Source organism: Hemitrygon akajei, unplaced genomic scaffold (assembly GCF_048418815.1).
Source record: "Hemitrygon akajei unplaced genomic scaffold, sHemAka1.3 Scf000092, whole genome shotgun sequence".
NCBI lineage: Eukaryota > Metazoa > Chordata > Chondrichthyes > Myliobatiformes > Dasyatidae > Hemitrygon > Hemitrygon akajei.
Genome location: NW_027331978.1, coordinates 810,635 through 829,016, shown reverse-complemented (window position 1 = coordinate 829,016; position 18,382 = coordinate 810,635). Strand labels below are relative to the sequence as shown.

At 40.1% G+C, this 18,382-nt stretch overlaps 2 protein-coding genes across 10 annotated transcripts in view; one reads left to right on the top strand and one right to left on the bottom strand.

Moving 5' to 3' along the window:
• The window catches only part of LOC140722873 (uncharacterized), a 103,048-nt gene that overhangs the window by 33,662 nt on the left and 51,004 nt on the right, over positions 1–18,382 (top strand). The gene's annotated exons all lie outside the window — the stretch shown is intronic.
• LOC140722898 (uncharacterized) overlaps positions 1–18,382 on the bottom strand; it is a 53,392-nt gene that overhangs the window by 19,766 nt on the left and 15,244 nt on the right. For 4 of the 9 annotated variants that reach the window (XR_012097764.1, XM_073037532.1, XM_073037531.1 and 1 more), the window contains exon 4: positions 17,862–18,157. The exons of 4 other annotated variants lie outside the window; for them this stretch is intronic. The gene's annotated coding sequence lies outside the window, so the exon portion shown is untranslated. Of the gene's footprint in view, positions 1–17,861; positions 18,181–18,382 lie in introns of all 9 variants that reach the window. One more of the 9 variants, XM_073037533.1, reaches the window with a different exon arrangement.

The following is an 18,382-nucleotide window of genomic DNA, read 5'->3' as shown; positions in this document are numbered from 1 at the left end:
AGATTAGGGAACCAAAACTGCAAACAGTACGCCAGCTGTGGCCTCACCACGGCCTTGTACAACAGCAGTAGAACCACCATGCTCCTGTACTCAAATCCTCTTGCTACGAATGCCAACATACCATTTGCTTTTTTCACTGCCTGCTGTACCTGCATGCCCACTTTCAATGACTGGTATACAATGACAGCCAGGTCTCGTTGCACCTCCCCTTTTCCTAATCGGCCATTCAAATAATAATCTGTTTTCCTGTTCTTGCAACCAAAGTGAATAACCTTACATTTATCCACATTAAATTGCATCTGCCATGAATTTGCCTACTCACCTAACCTATCCAAGTCACCCTGCATCCTCTTAGCTTCCTCACAGCTAACACTGCCGCCCAGCTTCGTGTCATCCGCAAACTTGGAGACACTGCATTTAATTCCCTCGTCTAAATCATTAATATATATTGTAAACAACTGGGTTCCCAGCACTGAGCCTTGCGGTACCCCACTGGTGACTGCCTGCCAATCTGAAAAGGTCCTGTTTACTCCCACTCTTTGCTTCCTGTTTGCCAACCAATTCTCTATCCACATCAATACCATACCCCCAATACCGTGTGCTTTAAGTTTGCACACTAATCTCCTGTGTGGGACCTTGACAAAAGCCTTTTGAAAATCCAAATATACCACATCCACTTGTTCTCCCCTATCCATTCTACTAGTTACATCCTCAAAAGATTCTGTAAGATTCGCCAGACATGATTTTCCTTTCACAAATCCATGCTGATGTTGTCCGATTATTTCACCTCTTTCCAAATGTGCTGTTATCACATCTTTCACAACCAACTCTAGCATTTTCCCCACCACCGATGTCAGGCTAACCAGTCTATAATTCCCCGGTTTCTCAATCCCTCCTTTTTAAAAAAAGTGAGGTTACATTAGCCACCCTCCAATCCTCAGGAACTAATCCAGAATCTAAGGAGTTTTGAAAAATTATCACTAATGCATCCACTATTTCTTGGGCTACTCTGGGATGCAGACCATCTGGCCCTGGGGATTTATCTGCCTTTCATCCCTTCAATTTACCTAACACCACTTCCCTACTAACATGTAATACCCTCAGTTCCTCCATCTCACTAGACCCTCGGTCCTCTACTATTTCCGGAAGATTATTTATGTCCTCCTTAGTGAAGACAGTCGTTATTCAATTGGTCTGCCATGTCCTTGTTCCCTATGATCAATTCACCTGTTTCTAACTGTAAGTGACCTATATTTGTCTTAACCAATTTTTTTCTTTTCACTTATCTATAAAAGCTTTTACAGTCAGTTTTTATGTTCCCTGCCAGCTTTCTCTCATAATCTTTTTTCCCTTTCCTAATTAATCCCATTGTCCTCCTCTGCTGGACTCTGAATTTCTCCCAGTCCTCAGTTGTGCCACTTATTCTGGCTAATTTGTATGTTTCTTCTTTTGACTTGATACTATCCCTAATTTCCCTTGTCAGACACGGGTGCACTACCTTTCCTGGTTTATTCTTTTGCCAAACTGGGGTGAACACTTGTTGTAGTTCATCCATGCAATCTTAAAATACTTGCCATTGCATAGGAATGTTGAGGAACTAACCAGAGAGCAGGCCATTCTACATTGGGTATTGAGCAATGAGGAAGGGTTAGTTAGCAATCTTGTCGTGCGAGGCCCCTTGGGTAAGAGTGACCATAATATGGTGGAATTCTTCATTAAGATGGAGAGTGACATAGTTAATTCAGAAACAAAGGTTCTGAACTTAAAGAAGGGTAACTTTGAAGGTATGAGATGTGAATTAGCTAAGATAGACTGGCAAATGATACTTAAAGGGTTGACGGTGGATTTGCAATGGCAAGCACTTATAGATCACATGGATGAACTACAAAAATTGTTCATCCCAGTTTGGCAAAAGAATAAACCAGGGAAGGTAGTGCACCCGTGGCTGACAAGGGAAATTAGGGATAGTATCAAGTCCAAAGAAGAAACATATAAATTAGCAAAAAAAGCGGCACACCTGAGGACTGGGAGAAATTCAGAGACCAGCAGAGGAGTTCAAAGGGCTTAATTAGGAAAGGGAATAAAGATTATGAGAGAAAGCTGGCAGGGAACATAAAAACTGACTGTAAAAGCTTTTACAGATATGGGAATAGAAAAAGATTGGTCAAGACAAATATAAGGACCTTTACAGTCAGAAACAGGTGAATTGATCAAAGACATGGCAGACAAATTGAATAACTGCTTTGGTTCTGTTTAAGGAGGACTTAAATAATCCTCCGGAAATAGTAAGGGACCGAGGGTCTAGTGAGATGGAGGAATTGAGGTAAATACATGTTAGTAGGGAAGTGGTGTTAGGTAAATTGAAGGGATTAAAGGCAATTAAATCCACAGGGCCAAATAGTCTGCATCCCAGTGTAGCCCAAGAAATAGTGGATGCATTAGATAAATAGATAGATAGATAGATAGATAGATAGATAGATAGATAGATAGATAGATAGATAGATAGATAGATAGATTGATAGATAGATAGATAGATAGATAGATAGATAGATAGATAGATAGATAGATAGATAGATAGATAGATAGATAGATAGATAGATAGATAGATAGATAGATACTTTATTCATCCCCATGGGGAAATTCAACATTTTTTTCCAATGTCCCATACACTTGTTGTAGCAAAACTAATTACATACAATACTTAACTCAGTAAAAATATGATATGCATCTAGATCACTCTCTCAAAAAGCATTAATAATAGCTTTTGAAAAGTTCTTAAGTAGTTTACTTAAATACATTAAATACAATCAACCCCGGCACTTTAACATATCTTACTCCTGGCGGTTGAATTGTAAAGCCTAATGGCATTGGGGAGTATTGACCTCTTCATCCTGTCTGAGGAGCATTGCATCGATAGCAACCTGTCGCTGAAACTGCTTCTCTGTCTCTGGATGGTGCTATGTAGAGGATGTTCAGGGTTTTCCATAATTGACCGTAGCCTACTCAGCGCCCTTCGCTCAGCTACCGATGTTATACTCTCCAGTACTTTGCCCACGACAGAGCCCGCCTTCCTTACCAGCTTATTAAGACGTGAGGCGTCCCTCTTCTTAATGCTGCCTCCCCAACACGCCACCACAAAGAAGAGGGTGCTCTCCACAACTGACCTATAGAACATCTTCAGCATCTCACTACAGACATTGAATGACGCCAACCTTCTAAGGAAGTACAGTCGACTCTGTGCCTTCCTGCACAAGGCACTCCAGTTGGCAGTCCAGTCTAGCTTCTCGTCTAACTGTACTCCCAGATACTTGTAGGTCTTAACCTGCTCCACACATTCTCCATTAATGATCACTGGCTCCATATGAGGCCTATATCTCCTAAAGTCCACCACCATCTCCTTGGTCTTGGTGATATTGAGACGCAGGTAGTTTGAGTTGCACCATAACACAAAGTCCTGTATCAGTTTCCTATACTCCTCCTCCTGTCCATTCCTGACACACCCCACTATGGCCGTGTCATCAGCGAACTTCTGCACATGGCAGGACTCCGAGTTGTATTGGAAGTCTGATGTGTACAGGGTGAACAGGACCGGAGAGAGCACGGTCCCCTGCGGCGCTCCTATGCTGCTGACCACCGTGTCAGACCTACAGTCTCCCAACCGCACATACTGAGGTCTATCTGTCTAGTAGACCACTATCCAATCCACCATGTGAGAGTCTACTCCCATCTCCGTTAGTTTGTGCCTTAAGATCTTGGGCTGGATGGTGTTAAAGGCACTAGAGAAGTCCAGGAATGTAATCCTCACAGCACCACTGACCCCATCTAGGTGAGAGAGGGATTTGTGCAGCAAATACGTGATAGCATCCTCCACTCCCACCTTCTCCTTATACGCAAACTGAAGAGGATCCCGGGCGTGCCTGGTTTGTGGCCTCAGATTAGTGATAATTTTTCAAAACTCCTTAGATTCTGGATTGGTTCCTGAGGATTGGAGGGTGGCTAATGTAACCCCACTTTTTAAAAAATGAGGGAGAGAGAAACTGGGGTATTATAGACCGGTTAGTCTGATGTCAGTTGTGGGGAAAATGCTGGAGTTGGTTATCAAAGATTTGATAACAGCACATTTGGAAAGAGGTGAAATCATCGGACAAAGTCAGCATGGATTTGTGAAAGGAAAGTCTTGTCTGACGAATCTGTTAAGTACCCGTGAGACGTGACAGTGGTACCCTTGTCACGTGACTGGGGTTGAAGTTATACTGGACTTGAGGTAATGGTGGAGTGATGTCATTTTCCCGCCAGTAGAGGTCATGTGTCAGGTTTTTTTTTACAGGGTATAAAAGGAAGACCCACCCTGTCAGGTGGGGCAGTTCGTGGCTAGATTTGCCAAGATGACTTCATGTCACTGCGTGATTTAATGTGATGACGCAGTTTAGTTGAAAAATGAAGTTTTATCTAATGCCTAAAGTTTAAAAGGTCATTGCCAGCGATTTCTTTGCTGGTGGAGAGTGAAGATAAGAATTTGGAAGATAAAGATCGAGGAGAATCGATTTTCGACGGTGGAAAGTTCGACCTTGTGTGATCCTCATTCGGAAGGATTTTGTTGACTGTTCTCGTGTTAATCTCCGCTGGGATAGCGGGAGATTGAGAATAGTGTGGAAGGAAGGTCAGTGCCTTTAAGCCGTTATATTTCATAAAATTCTTCGTGGGAAAGTTCGACGCCGGGGATAGAAGGACAACGACGTGGAAGAGAATTTAAATCGCCTTAAAAAGTCTCTCCTTTTAAATGGACTGTGAGCTTTTGAACTTTCGGCATACCGCTTTAAAGAACTATTTTTTTTTCAATACCGCTTTAAGAACTGTTTGAACTGCAACGCTATTAAGAACTGTGAATCTGCCGCACAGCAGCTGAATTCCGGTTAAGCTAATGTTTGTTTACTTTTGGGGGTTTTGTTTTCAGTGTTTAATAAACGTGTTATTTGTTATAAAAACCCTTGCCTAACTCATATATATTTATTGTTGCCTGAATACGTAACATAAATATGGGGGCTGCGTCCGGGATTGGATCGTTTGAGTTTAAATGCTTGTTAACTTTTGAATCGGTGTTTTGGTAACGGGGAATGCTCGATTCTGTTGTTTGATTGGCTTGTGAGTGGTATTCGGCAACGATGAATATTGATGAGTTTCTGGATTTGCCAGCCACGGATTTGTTAGCGAAGGCGAAAAAAACTGAAGTATCTGAGATTGCTAATAGATTGCAACTTAAAAGTATTTTGAAGACTACATCAAAGGTTGTAATACAGAGAAAAATCGCATCACACTTTGTGGCTTCGGGTGATTTTGATGAATCGATTTTAGAATCGTTTCCAATAAGTAATCTGGAGATACAGTTGCAAATTGAACAAATGAAGTTGGATCAAAGTAAAGCAGAATTGGAGCTTTATAAATTGGAAGCTGAACAGAAAGAGAGAGAGTTTGAATATGCAATGGCGAATTTAAGGTCTGGGAATCAGTCTTCTGATTCTAAAAAACCGTTTGTTGCTAGCCAAGAAATTAAATTGGTCCCTCCGTTTAGTGAAACAGAAGTGGAAAGATATTTTCAACATTTTGAAACTATTGCTCGGATATCAGACTGGCCGAAAGATAAATGGTCAGTGTTGTTACAGAGTGTAATAAAAGCCAAAGCACAGCAAGTTTACACAGCTTTAACTGCTGCGCAAGCATTAGATTATGATATTGTGAAAACAAATATTCTCAAAGCGTACGAATTAGTCCCAGAAGATTATAGGGAAAGATTCAGGAGTTTGAAAAAGTCTGTGGAAAAGACTTATGTGGAATTTGCCTATGATAAAGCTATGTGTTTTGAGAGATGGGTTTCTTCTAAAAATGTAAATGGGGACTATGATACATTGAGAGAGCTGATTTTAATGGAGGAATTTAAAAAAAGCATTCCTGTTGAAGTAAGGACCTACTTAAATGAGAGGGATACTGATAAATTGCAGGACTGTGCTAGATTAGCTGATGAGTATGTTTTAATCCATAAGAATAAATTTCCTCAGGGTAGAATTTTTAAGAGGAAAAATAATATGGAGACTCAAGGTAAATCAGAAATTAAATCAGAGGTTAATGAGAGAGGTAAGGAGGAAGGAAAACCTGTGAAGGAAAGACAGTTTGGTCTTATTTGTAACTATTGTAAGAAGCCTGGCCATGTAATAGCTAACTGTTTCAAATTGAAAAAGAAAGAGAAGGAAGCAGTTCCAGATGCTTGTGTGCAACATACTGAAGCACCTGTAAAGTTACAGGGTTTGGTAAACACAAATGAGGATTTGTTAGAGTCTGACCAAGTTAGAAAGGGATATGATCATTTTATAACTGAAGATCCTTGAAAGAAGGATCTACTCTGGTGCCAATAAAAATCCTTAGGGATACTGGAGCTTCTCAATCACTGATGTTAGACAATATTTTGAAGTTTAATGAAGAGAGTGATACTGGTGAGGTGAATTACATAAGAGGTGTTGGAAGTGCTTTTATGCCTGTACATTTACATAAAGTAAATTTAAAGTCAGGGTAGTTACAGGATTTGTTAAAGTAGGATTACAGCATAGCTTACCTGTGAAGGGTATTTCTTTCTTGTTAGGTAATGACTTGGCAGGTGGAGAAGTTTTTCCTGAAGTGCATTTGACAATGGAGTCAGAGGAACCAGAGATGAATTCTAACACAGATTCTTCCTGTGTTGTGACTAGAGCTATGGCTAAAAAAATTGATGTGCAGAATGAGGTTGTTACTCATGACTGTTCAACTCAGGATTCGAGTTTTGAGGATGTGTCAGAGACTTTCTTACCTTCGTTGTTTGAACAAGATTCTGGGAGTAAGTCTGACTATGAAGATTTATCTCTGTCTCGGAAGGAGATGATAGCAGAGCAGAATAGATATCCTGAGATTATAAAATTAAGGGAACAAGCTTTACTAGGTAGTGAAATTGAGAAGGTGTCAGTAGGATATTACTTGGAAAAAGGAGTGTTGATGAGGAAGTGGAGGTCGCCTACAATTCCTGCAAGTAAGGAATGGAATGTTGTTTATCAGGTGGTTGTTCCTAAAGTTTATCGGAATGAGATTTTGACTTTAACTCATAGTGTGCCTTTAGGTGGACATCAAGGGGTAAGGAAAACAGTGGACAAGATTTTAAAACATTTTTACTGGCCTGGTCTAAGAAAAGATGTGGCGATGTTTTGTAAGACGTGCCATACTTGTCAAATTGTGGGTAAACCAAATCAGGTTACACCAGTAGCTCCATTACAACCTATTCCAGCATTCGGTGAACCGTTTTCTAAAGTTATTGTAGATTGTGTTGGTCCATTACCAAAGACAAAAACTGGTTATCAGTATTTGTTGACTATCATGTGCACTTCGTCTAGGTTTCCAGAGGCAGTACCACTTAGGAATATAAAAGCTAAAACTGTGACGAAGGCTCTTATAAAATTCTTTACTTATTTTGGATTGCCTAAGGAAATACAAACTGATCAAGGCAGTAATTTTATGTCTGGATTGTTTCAACAGATAGTTTAGAAATTGGGAGCTAAGCAAATCACTTCGTCTGCATACCATCCAGAATCGCAAGGTGCCTTGGAGAGGTTTCATTCTACCCTCAAGAATATGATTAGGACATATTGTATGGAAAATGAAAGTGACTGGGATGAGAGTATAAATTACTTTTATTTGCAGTAAGGGAATCGGTACAGGAATCTTTAGGTTTTAGTCCATTTGAACTTGTGTTTGGGCATAGAGTTAGAGGACCTTTAGCTTTATTGAAAGAACAGTGGATTAGTAAGGAGGTACACACTAATTTGTTGGACTATGTTTTGAAATTTAAGGACAGGTTACATAAAGCTTGTAGCTTAGCCAAGGAAAATTTAAAGTTGGCTCAGGAGAAAATGAAAACTTGGTATGATAAAGAAGCTAGGATGAGGATGTTTAAGCCTGGAGATAAGGTGTTGGTTCTTTTCCCAGTGCAGACAAATCCTTTACAAGCTAGATTTCATGGTCCTTATGAAATTGTGTCTAGAATCAATGATGTGGATTACGTAATAAAAACTCCAGATCGTAGAAGGTCAACACAACTTTGCCACATAAATATGATTAAACCATATTTTGGGAAACAATCTGATACTGTGACTGTTGTGGTTAGTGAGAATGAGTTTGATTTAACTGGGAACATGATAGATGGTTCATCTGACTTTCATTCTAAATCTAACATTGTTTCTGTTAGGTTACCTAATTCGACCATTCTGGAAAATATGGATGAGAAATTAGCACATTTACAGCTAGAGCGGAAACATCAGATGAAGGAATTGATTTTTAAGTATAAGGATTTGTTTCCAGATGTTCCGAGAAGGACTACTATAGCTTCACATGATGTAGATGTTGGAGATGCCAAACCTATTAAACAACATCCATATAGGATGAACATGGGAAAATGTGAACTTGCTGAGAAAGAAATTGAATACATGTTAGAGAATGATATTATTAGACATTCTAACTCGAATTGGAGTTCGCCATGTGTTATGGTGCCAAAACCTGATGGTAGTATTAGGTTTTGTATGGACTATAGGAAGGTGAATGCTGTAACGAAAACAGATGCATATCCAATTCCTAGAGTAGATGATTGTGTAGATAAGGTTGGAAAAGCAAAGTTCCTTACAAAGATTGATTTATTGAAAGGGTATTGGTGTGTTCCATTAACGGACAGAGGTAGAGAGATTTCTGCATTTGTAACTCCATCTGGGTTATATGAGTATAATGTTCTTCCATTTGGGATGAAGAATGCCCCAGGTACTTTCCAGAGGATGATTAATTCTGTGATTCAGGGATTGAAACATACTGATGCTTATATTGATGATTTAGTGACAGGAAATTATACTTGGGAAGCACACATAATTGCGGTGGAGAAATTGTTTGAAAAGCTTTCAAAAGCTAACTTGACTATTAATTTAGCCAAGAGTGAATTTGCACATGCCACTGTGACTTACCTTGGTTATTTTGTAGGTCAAGGTAAGGTAGCTCCTGTTCAGGCAAAAGTTCAGGCAATTTTAGAGATTCCCACTCCGACGGGAAAAAAAACTCTCAGAAGATTTTTGGGAATGGTAGGATATTATCGAAAATTTTGTAAGAATTTTGCTAATGTTGCCCTTCCATTAACTAACCTTCTGCAGAAGAATGTGAAGTTTGTGTGGACAGTGCCTTGTCAGGAAGCATTTGAAAAATTGAAAACAATGATATGTCAACAACCTGTGCTTAAGGCACCTGACTTTGGAAAACCTTTTTCATTAGCTGTAGATGCTAGTGATGAGGCTGCGGGAGCAGTATTGATGCAAAGGAATGAGGGTGATGAGGTTGATCATCCAGTAGCATACTTTTCTAAGAAATTTAATAAGTATCAAAGAAACTATTCAACAATAGAGAAAGAATTGTTATCTCTTGTTTTAGCTTTGGAATATTTTGAGGTATATGTTGGTACAACTCAAAAACCACTTATTGTTTACACTGAACATAATCCGTTAGTTTTTCTGAGTAAGATGAAAAACAAAAACAGAAGATTATTAAATTGGGGTTTGATGTTACAAGAGTACAATATTGTGATAACTCACGTTAAAGGTAAAGATAATGTGGTTGCAGATTGTCTATCTCGATGTTGAATGTACAATGGAATTTTTTTTTGGAGTGGTTTTTTTAATTGTAACACTCCTACTGTATTGTATATTGTGTATGTTATTTAATTTATACATTTGTTTTTCTTGTAAGTAATTGTTAAAATTTTTGTTCTTGTAAGACCAAAAATGTATTTTTTTGGAGGGAGGTGTTACGTACCCGTGACACGTGACAGTGGTACCCTTGTCACGTGACTGGGGTTGAAGTTATACTGGACTTGAGGTAATGGTCTTGTGATGGTGGAGTGATGTCATTTTCCCGCCAGTAGAGGTCATGTGGCAGGTTTTTTTTACAGGGTATAAAAGGAAGACCCACCCTGTCAGGTGGGGCAGTTTGTGGCTGGATTTGCCAAGATGACTTCATGTCACTGCGTGATTTAATGTGATGACGCAGTTTAGTTGAAAAATGAAGTTTTATCTAATGCCTAAAGTTTAAAAGGTCATTGCCAGCGGTTTCTTTGCTGGTGGAGAGTGAAGATAAGAATTTGGAAGATAAAGATCGAGGAGAATCGATTTTCGACAGTGGAAAGTTCGACCTTGTGTGATCCTCATTCGGAATGATTTTGTTGACTTTTCTCGTGTTAATCTCCACTGGGATAGCGGGAGATTGAGAATAGTGTGGAAGGAAGGTCAGTGCCTTTAAGCCATTATATTTCATAAAATTCTTCGTGGGAAAGTTCGACGCCGGGGATAGAAGGACAACGACGTGGAAGAGAATTTAAATCGCCTTAAAAAGTCTCTCCTTTTAAATGGACTGTGAGCTTTTGAACTTTCGGCATACCGCTTTAAAGAACTGTTTTTTTTCAATACCGCTTTAAGAACTGTTTGAACTGCAACGCTATTAAGAACTGTGAATCTGCCGCACAGCAGCTGAATTCCGGTTAAGCTAATGTTTGTTTACTTTTGGGGGGTTTGTTTTCAGTGTTTAATAAACGTGTTATTTGTTATAAAAACCCTTGCCTAACTCATATATATTTATTGTTGCCTGAATACGTAACAAATCTTATAGAATTTTTTGAAGATGTAACTAGTAGAGTGGATAGGGGAGAGCCAGTAGATGTGGTATATTTAGATTTTCAAAAGGCTATTGACAAGGTCCCACACAGGAGATTAGTGTGTAAACTTAAACACATGGTATTGGGGGTATGGTATTGATGTGAATAGAGAATTGGTTGGCAGACAGGAAGCAAAGAGTGGGAGTAAACGGGACCTTTTCTGAATGGCAGGCAGTGACTAGTAGGGTACCGCAAGGCTCAGTGCTGGCACATCAGTTGTTTACAATATATATTAATGATTTAGATGAGGAGATATATGACAGAAGAAAAACGAAGACAACTTGTTAATAAAAAACTACAATATAATACACTCCAGACATATCGTACAGAAAAAGTAATTATGAGAACTAAACAGAAATATTACAAATTAGGTGAAAGATCACATAAAATTCTTGCTTGGCAGTTGAAAACAGAACAGGCTTCTAAAACAATAAATGCAATTAGAACAAGTGTAAATAAGATTACTTATAAACCTTTAGAAATTAATGAAACTTTAAAAAAAAATTTTACTGAACTATATCAATCAGAATCACAAAATAAGATTGCTGAGATAGATAATTTTTTATCACAAATAACCCTTCCAAAATTAAATTTGGAAGAACAGAAATGATTAGATAGGCCCTTTATATTAAAAGAGGTTGAAGAAGCTTTAGGATCACTTCAGAGTAATAAATCTCCAGGAGAAGATGGTTTTCCTCCTGAATTTTATAAAAAATTTAAAGATTTATTAATTCCTCCTTTTATGGAATTAATATACCAAGTGGAAAGAATGCATAAACTCCCACAATCTTTTTTAACAGCGATCATAACTGTATTGCCAAAAAAAGATAGGGATCCTTTAAAACCAACATCATATAGGCCTATTTCTTTGTTGAATACAGATTATAAAATAATCGCAAAAATTTTATCTAATGGAATATCTAAATATTTACCAAAATTAATACATATGGATCAAACAGGTTCTATTAAAAACAGACAATCAATGGATAATATAACCCGGTTACTTTGTATAATTCATTTGGCACAAAAAAGAGAGGAAATGAGTGTGGCAGTTGCTTTGGATGCAGAAAAAGCATTTGATAGATTGGAATGGGATTTTTTATTTAAGGTATTGGAAAAATATGAGTTAGAAAAATCTTTTATACAATGGATTAAAACCTTAAATACTAATCCTCAAGCTAAAGTAGCTACAAATGGTCAGATTTCAACACCATTTTGCTTAACGAGGTCAACAGGACGAGGCTGCCCATTATCACCTGCTTTATTTGTATTGGCAATAGAACCATTAGCTGAATTAATTAGAACAGATTCAGACATTGGGGGCTTTAGAGTTAATCAAGAAGAATATAAGATTAATTTATTTGCTGATGATGTTTTGATTTATTTAACAAACCCATTGCAATCTTTGCAAAGATTATCTTTTAGATTGGAAGAATATGGGAAAGTATCAGGGTATAAAGTACATAAGAACGTAAGAGATAGGAGCAGGAGTAGGCCAATCAGCCCCTCAAGCCTGCTCCGCCATTCAACAAGATCATGGCTGATCCAATCTTAACTCTAGTTTTCACCGAATCCCACAAGGCAACAGTGCCAATCAACAGGGCACCATGCCGCCCATTTTATTTTATTATTCATCCCGCCCAAACCCATGTGATCACCCGGGGAAAAAAAAACAAGTTGCCAATTGAGGAGAAAAAATCTGGAAAATTCCTCTCCGACCCATCCAGGCTATCGAAAACTGGTCCAAGAGATCACATGGCTGATCTAAACCTAGCCTCATGTCCACTTACCTGCTCGCTCACCATATCCCCTAATGCCATTTTTATCCAGGAAAATGTCTATCTCCGTTTTGAATTTATTGAGTGTAGTAGCTTCCACAGCTCTCTGGGGCAGTAAATTCCACAGCCCCACTACCCTCTGAGTGAAGAAATTTCTCCGCATCTCAGTCCTGGAACGGCATCCCCTTATTTTAAGATTATGCTCCCTAGTCCTAGTTTCACCCATCATTGGGAACATTCTCCCCACATCAAGCCCCTTCACAATCTTATATGTTTCAATAAGATCGCCTCTCATTCTTCGGAACTCCAATGAGTAGAGTCCCAATCTACTTAACCTCTCATCATACATCAACCCACCCATCCCCGGAATTAACCTAGTGAACCTTCTCTGCACTGCCTCGAGAGCCAGTATGTCCTTTCTTAAATATGGACACCAGAACTGCACGCAGTACTCCAGGTGTCGTCTCACCAATACCCGGTACAACTGCAGTAAGACCTCCCTGTTCTTATACTCCATCCCACTAGCAATAAAAGCCAGCATTCCATTGGCCTTCTTGACCACCTGCTGCACTTGCATACTAACTTTTTGTGTTTCCTGCACCAAGACCCCCAGATCCCTTTGCACAGAAGCACTTTCCAGTTTCTCTCCATTTAGATAATAACTTGCTCTATTATTTTTCCTGCCAAAGTGCAAGACCTCACACTTGTCAGTATTATATTTCATCTGCCAAATGTCTGCCCAATCACTCAGCCTATCTATGTCCCCCTGCAGGGTTTCAATGTCCTCCGCACTCATTACACTCCCTCCCATCTTTGTGTCATCAGCAAACTTTGATACGTTGCACTTAGTCCCTTTCTCCAAATCATTAATATAGATTGTAAAGAGTTGGGGTTCCAACACCGACCCCTGCGGAACACCACTAGTCACCAACTGCCAGTCTGAGAATAAACCATTTATCCCAACTCTCTGTTTTCTGTTAGAAAGCCAATCCTCCACCCATGCCAGAGTATTATCCCCAATCCCATGATTTTTTACTTTAAGTAATAATCTTTGGTGTGGCAACTTGTCAAATGCCTTTTGGAAGTCCAAATACACCACATCCACTGGTTCCCCTTTATCTACCCTATATGTTATGTCCTCAAAGAACTCCAACAAATTTGTCAAACATGACTTCCCTTTTGTAAAGCCATGCTGACTTTGTCCTATTAAGCTATGTTTATCCAAATGCCTTGTTACTGTTTCCTTAATTATTGATTCCAACATTTTGCCAACCACAGATGTTAGGCTAACTGGCCTATAATTCCCAGCCTTCTGACTATTGCCCTTTTTAAATAAAAGAGTTACATTAGCATTTTTCCAATCTGCCGGGCCATTGCCGAGTCCAGCAAGTTTTGAAAAATTATCACTAATGCATCCACAATCCCGAACGCCACTTCCCTTAAGACCCTAGGATGCAAGCCATCTGGTCCAGGGGATTTATCCACCTTCAGTCCCATTAATTTATCAAGTACCATTTCCTTGGTGATTTGAATCATAGTTAGCTTCTCTCCCCTTCGAGCCCCCTGTTTATCGAGTGTTGGGATAATTTGAGTGTCCTCTACTGTAAAAACTGATACAAAATATTTGTTCAGCGTTTCCACCATCTCCATGTCCCCTACCATTAATTTCCCGGTCTCATCTTCTAGGGGACCAACATTTACTTTAGCCAGCATTTTTCTTTTTATGTAACTATAAAAACTCTTACTATCTGCTTTTATGTTTATCGCCAATTTACTTTCATAATCTATCTTCCCCTTCTTAATCAATCTTTTTGTTATTTGCTGCTGATCTTTAAAAGCTTCTCGATCTTCAATCTTCCCACTAGATTTAGATAGATAGGTAGATAGATAGATACTTTATTCATCCCCATGGGGAAATTCAACATTTTTTCCAATGTCCCATACACTTGTTGTAGCAAAGAAAAACTAATTACATACATACTTAACTCAGTAATAATATGATATGCATCTAAATCACTACTCCAAAAAGCATTAATAAAAAAGTTCTTAAGTCCTGGCAGTTGAATTGTAAAGCCTAATGGCATTGGGGAGTATTGACCTCTTCATCCTGTCTGAGGAGCATTGCATCAATAGTAACCTGTCGCTGAAACTGCTTCTCTGTCTCTGGATGGTACTATGCAGAGGATGTTCAGGGTTTTCCATAATTGACCGTAGCCTACTCAGCGCCCTTCGCTCAGCTACCGATGTTAAACTCTCCAGTACTTTGCCCACGACAGAGCCCGCCTTCTTAACCAGCTTATTCAGATGTGAGGCGTCCTTCTTCTTAATGCTTCCTCCCCAACACGCCACCACAAAGAAGAGGGCGCTCTCAACAACTGACCTATAGAACATCTTCAGCATCTCACTGCAGACATTGAATGACGCCAACCTTCTAAGGAAGTACAGTCGACTCTGTGCCTTCCTGCACAAGGCATCTGTGTTGGCAGTCTAGTCTAGCTTTTCGTCTAACTGTACTCCCAGATACTTGTAGGCCTTAACCTGCTCCACACATTCTCCATTAATGATCACTGGCTCCATATGAGGCCTAGATCTCCTAAAGTCCACCACCATCTCCTTGGTCTTGGTGATATTGAGACGCAGGTAGTTTGAGTTGCACCATATCACAAAGTCCTGTATCAGTTTCCTATACTCCTCCTCCTGTCCATTCCTGACACACCCCACTATGGCCGTGTCATCAGCGAACTTCTGCACATGGCAGGACTCCGAGTTATATTGGAAGTCTGATGTGTACAGGGTGAACAGGACCGGAGAGAGTACGGTTCTCTGTGGCGCTCCCGTGCTACTGACCACCGTGTCAGACCTACAGTCTCCCAACCGCACATACTGAGGTCTCTCTGTCAAGTAGTCCACTATCCAATCCACCATGTGAGAGTCTACTCCCATCTCCGTTAGTTTGTGCTTTAAGATCTTGGGCTGGATGGTGTTAAAGTCACTAGAGAAGTCCAGGAATGTAATCCTCACAGCACAACTGACCCCATCTAGGTGAGAGAGGGATTTGTGCAACAAATACGTGATAGCATCCTCCACTCCCACCTTCTCCTTATATGCAAACTGAAGCGTATATGCAAACTTTAGCCACCTTATATAACTTTCTTTTTAGTTGTATACTTTGCTTTATTTCTTTACTTAGCCACGGATAACTATTTTTTCTTTTACACACTTTTTTCTTCAGTGGAATATATTTTTCTTGATAGTTGTAAAATAACTCCTTAAATATACACCACTGATCAAGTACCGATCTACCCTTTAATCTATTTTCCCAATCCATCTTAAGCAATTCCGCTCTCATACCATCATTGTCTCCTTTATTTAAGCTCAGTACGCTTGTTTGAGATCCAACCCTCTCATCCTCTAATTGAATATGGAATTCGACCATGCTATGGTCACTCATTCCAAGAGGATCCTTTACTAGGACATTTTTTTATTAGTCCTGTCTCATTACACAGGATCAGATCTAAGACTGCTTGCCCCCTTGTCGGCTCAGTAACGTATTGTTCAAGGAACCCATCCTGAATACACTCAATAAACTCTTCTTCAAGGCTGCTGTGGCCCACTTGATTAGTCCAGTCAATATGAAAGATAAAATCCCCCATAATTATAGCTGTTCCCTTATTACAAGCCCCAACTATTTCCTGATTTATGCTCCGACCAACTGAGTTACAGCTGTTTGGAGGCCTATAGACTACTCCCACCACTGCTCTTTTCCCTTTACTATTTCTTATTTCTACCCAAATTGTTTCGTTATCCTGATCCTTTGAGCCAATATCATTTCGCTTTATTGCAGTGATTTCTTGCTTTATTAACATAGCCACCCCACCTCCTTTTCCTTCTTGCCTGTCTCTCCTAATTGTCGAATACCGTTGTATGTTTAATTCCCAGTCCTGGTCACCCTGCAGCCATGTTTCCGTAATTGCCACAATATCATAACCATACATAATTATTTGTACTGTCAACTCATCAATTTTATTCCTAATACTACGTGCATTCAAATAAAGGACTTTCAAATATGTTTGACACTTATTTCCTACCTTTTCCTTTTGTACAACTTTACACTTATCTCCGTACATTCTTTCCCCTCCTGACACACTCTGTCTTTTTATTCCTCCACTTTTACCTACATCTATTACCTTCTCCATTGTCTTTTTAATTATTTGCTCTCTAGAATCCTCCCCCCCCCCCCACTAGTTAGTTTAAAGACCTCTCTGCAGCCCTAGTTATATGATTCACCAGGACACTAATCCCAGCCTGGTTCAGGTGAAGCCCGTCCCTCCGGAACAGTTCTCTCCTGTCCCAGTACTGGTGCCAGTGTCCCAAGAAGCAAAACCCACTTCTCCCACACCAGTCTTTGAGCCACGCATTTAACTCCCTAATTTTATTTAACCTAGCCAAATTTGCTGGTGGCTCAGGTAGTAATCCAGAGATTATTACCCCTGAGGTTCTGTTTTTTAATTTGACCCCTAGCTGCTCATATTCCTGTAACAGAACCTTCTTCCTTGTCCTATCTATGTCATTGGTACCGATGTGTATTAAGCCAACTGGATCCTCCCCCTCCCACTGCAAGTTTCTCTCCAGCCCAGAAGAGATGTCCTAAACCCTGGCTCCAGGCTGGCAACATAGCCTTCGGGACTCTCGCTCTCGGTTGCAGAGAACCCTATCTATCCCCCTGACGATACTGTCCCCTATTACTACAACATTTCTATTGACTCCCCCCTCTGGAATGGCCCCCCACTCCATGGTGCTATGGGCAGGTTGCTCATCCTCCCCACAGTCCCCGCTCCTGCCCTCACAGGGAGTTAAAGCCTCGAATCTGTTGGACAAGAGCAAGGCCTGCATCTCTTCCAGCCCTACCTCCTGGATTCCCCTACTTGCCTCACTCATAGCCACACCATCCTGTGCTTGACTGCAATCTACATTAGTTAATCTATTAGGTGTGGCTATCTCCTGGTACACAGAGTCCAGGTAACTCTCCCCCTCCCTGATGTGTCGCAGTGTCTGAAGCTCGGACTGCAGCTCATCAATATGAAGCTGGATTTCCTCGAGCAACAAACACTTGCTGCAAATGTAGTCGCCGTGTCCCTCAATGGGGTCCACCGGTTCCCACATCTCGCAACAGTAACACATCACCTGCTCCATGCTATATAGTTAATTTAATGTACTAGTATTAGTTATGCAAGAACCCTTTGCCCCAATACAGCTAACTATCACACTATTTAACAATACTTTTAAAGTCATAAGTGTAAAAGGAAGCAGGACTACTTACCAATACTTACCAAGCAACTAGCTGTGAGAGCTCTGCAGCTCCGGTCTTCCTCGCCTCGCCCGGTTCTGCCGAAGCCCGTTGAGCCAAAGCCCTTAGGCCTCCACTCTACTCCCGGCTCACTCCACTGCCCGCAACGACGCTGCCCGCTGTATCGGGCTATGTTCCTTTTAAATCTCCCGCACTTCACTGCCTGACGTCACACGCCTGCGCAGTCCCGCCTCTCTCAACTCAGATGAAAACCGGTAAAATTCAAAATGGCTTCCACCTCACTCTTCCTCCGATTCTCAGAAGTCCTTCTCCGAAAATCTGAAAGGAGTGAAATTTTACCCCTTACCAAAGGAAATTATAATCAATGTCGATTAGTAACTCAATTTCGATGGTCAATAAACGGGATAAAATATTTAGGTATTAGAGTTGATAATAATGTAAAAAATTTATATAAACAAAATTATTTGCCATTATTAAAAAAAAGAGGATCTTGATAAATGGATGATGTTACCAATAACATTAATAGGTAGAGTTAATGCTGTA